The sequence below is a fragment of the Enhydra lutris genome, unplaced genomic scaffold (genome assembly GCF_002288905.1).
Source record: "Enhydra lutris kenyoni isolate GAN:26980312 unplaced genomic scaffold, ASM228890v2 scaffoldscaffold53, whole genome shotgun sequence".
Taxonomy (NCBI): Eukaryota; Metazoa; Chordata; class Mammalia; order Carnivora; family Mustelidae; genus Enhydra; species Enhydra lutris.
In genome coordinates, this window is record NW_019154137.1 from 2407800 (window position 1) to 2410941 (window position 3142).

Below are 3142 nucleotides of genomic sequence, written 5' to 3' on the forward strand. Positions count from 1 at the left end.
CCTAAAGCAAGTCAGGAGGAAATAATAAAGATCAGAGTGGAAATTAATGGGAGAGAGAATAGAAAAACAGTGGAGAAAAATCAATGAAACCAAAAGCTGTTTCTTTTGTCAGCAAAATTGACAAACCTTTCATTAGGATGACCAAGAAAAGAAGAGAAGATTCAAATTTCTAGAATCAGAAATGAACTTACATAAATATAAGGAATTCTATGGATAATGATATGCCAACAAATTAGATAAGTGAAATGGATACATTCCTAGAGAAACGCTAACTACTGAAACTAACTCAAGAAGAAAAAAAAAATAATTTGAATAGATGTATTGTAAGTGAAGAGATTAAATTAGTATTTTTTCTTAAAAAAACCTCCCCATGAAGGAAAAACCCCAAATTCAGTTGGTTTATCACTGAATTACAAGAACATTCAAAGAACTAATACTAACTATTCACAAACTTGTCCAAAAATGGAAAAGGATGGAACCCTTCCCAACTCATTCCGACGCCTGCTATTACCCTGATTATCTTAACACCAAAACCAGAGACTTCACAAAAAAACTAGAGATCATTATCTATTATGAATATGGGTACAAGAATCTGCAACAAAATAGTAGCAAACTGAATCTAACAGCATATGAAAAGAATTACGCACCATGAAAAGTGGGATTTAGCTTAGGAATATAAGGTTGGTTTAACATCTGAAAATCAATTAATGTAATGCATCATAGCAGCTGAATAAAAAACAAAATCACATGGTCATCTCAATAGATGCAAAAAAAAAAAAAAAAGCATATGACGAAATCCAGCACCCTTTCATGACAAAAACACCCAACAAACTAGGAATAAAAGGGAACAAAGGACATCTACAGAAGACCCACAGCTAACATCATACTTAATGATGAAAGAATAGATGCTTTACCCTTAAGATTAGGAATAGTACAAAATGTCTGCAGCTCAACATTTTACTGGGGTTCTACTGGGGCACTTAAGCAGGAAAAGGAAATGAGAGGCATCCAGATAGGAAAGGAAAAAGTAAAATTAGCTCTCTTTGCAGTAGACATAATCTTGTATGTAGAAAATTTTAAGGAATACACACATATACGCACACACTAGTACAGCTAATAAATAGTTCAGCAAGGGGACACCTGGGCAGCTCAGTCAGTTAAGCGTCTGCCTTCGGCTCAGGTCATGATCCCAGGGTCCTGGGAGTGAGTCCTGCATTGGGTTCCCTGCTCGGTGGGGAGCCTGCTTCTCCTTCTGCCCGCCCCCGCTCATGTTCTCTCTCTCTCTCTCAAATAAATAAAATCTTTTTTAAAAATTCCATTTACAATAGCATCAAAGAGAATAAAATATTTAGCAATAAAGTTAAGAAAAGGAGCATAACGCTTATATGCTCTGAACAATTTCAGACACTGTTGAAAGAAATGAATGATCTAAGTAAGTGGGAACACATCCCATGCTCATGGATGGGAAGATTTAATATTGTGAAAATAGCAATGCTTCCCAAATTGAGCTATAGTTATAATGCAATCCCTAGAAGAATCTCATCTGACTTCATTTTAGAAATTGGCAAGCTGATTCTAAAATTCATATGGAGTTGCCTGTGACCCAGAATAGCCACAACATTCTTGAAAAAGAAGAACAAAGTAGGAGGATTCACACTTCCCAATTTTAAAATTTACTACAAAGCAATGACAATCAAGACAGTATGGTAATGGCATGAGGATAGACATATAAGTCAATGGAATAAAATGGAGATTCCAGAAATAAAACCATGTGTCTACAGTCAACTGATTTTTGACAAGAGTGCCAAGATCATTCAATGGTGAAAGAATAGTCTTTTCAAAAATAGTGCTGAGACAGCTGGATAACCGCATGTAAAAGGATGAAGTTGGACCATGCCCCACACCATATGCAAACATCAACTCAAAATGGATTTAAAAACATTAAGTATGAAAGCAAAAACTATAAAACTCTTGGGGTGCCTGGGTGGCTCAGTTGGTTAAGCCTCTGCCTTCGGCTCAGGTCCTGATCCCGAGGTCCTGGGATCGAGCCCCACATCGGGCTCCCTGCTCAGCGTGGAGCCGGCTTCTCCATCTGCCTCTCTTTCCACTTGTGAGCTCTCTCTCTCTCTCAAATACATAAATAAAATCTTTTAAAAAACTATAAAACTCTTAAGAAAACATAGGGGTAAATCTTTATAATGTCAGATTCAGCAAAGGATTTATTTATTTATTTATTTTGAGAGGGAGGGAGAGGTAAAGGAAGGGGGAGGAACAGAAGAAGAGAAAGACTCTTAAGCAGGCTCCACACCCAGTACCAAGCCTGACATGGGGCTTGATCTCCTGGCCCTGAGATCATGACCTGAGCCAAAACCAAGAGTCAGATGTCCCAGCGACCAAGCCACCTAGGCACCCTGGCAAAAGATTTTTCTTTATTACACCAAAAGGGTAAGCAACAAAAGGCAAAAATAAATTGGACCTCATCAGAATTAAATACTTCTGTGCTAACTCATCAAAGCACAAGGATAACCCACAGAATGGGAAAAAAATATTTGGAAGTCATTAATCTTACAAGGGAGTTGTATCTAAACTATATAAAGAATTCTTATAACTCAATACAAATAGAAATAACCCAATTGAAAAGTGGATAAAGGCTATGAAAAGAGAGTTCCCCAGGGAAGAGACACAAATGGCCAATCAGCACATGAAAACTTGCTCAATGTCATCAGAGAAATGCCAGTCAAAACCACCATGAACTCCATGCCACTTTATACCCACTAGAATGGCTATAATAAAAAAAAAAGTCAGATAATAACAAGTACTGGCAAGGATGTGGAGAAATCGGAATGCTTGTACATTGTTGGTGGGTATTTAAAATAATGCAGCCACTTTGAAAAACAGTCTGGTAGTTCCTGAAAAGTTTAAACATAGAGTTACCATATGGACCAGCAATTCTCCTCCAAGGTACAGAAAGGAAAATATATATTCACAAAAAATCTCATATGTGGCAGCATTATTCATAATAACCAAAAGGTGAAAACAACCCAAACGTCCGTCTCCTGAAGAATGTAGAAATGAAATGTGCTATATCCACAGAATGGAATATTATTTGGTCATGAAAAGCAATGAAGTATATACAATGTGA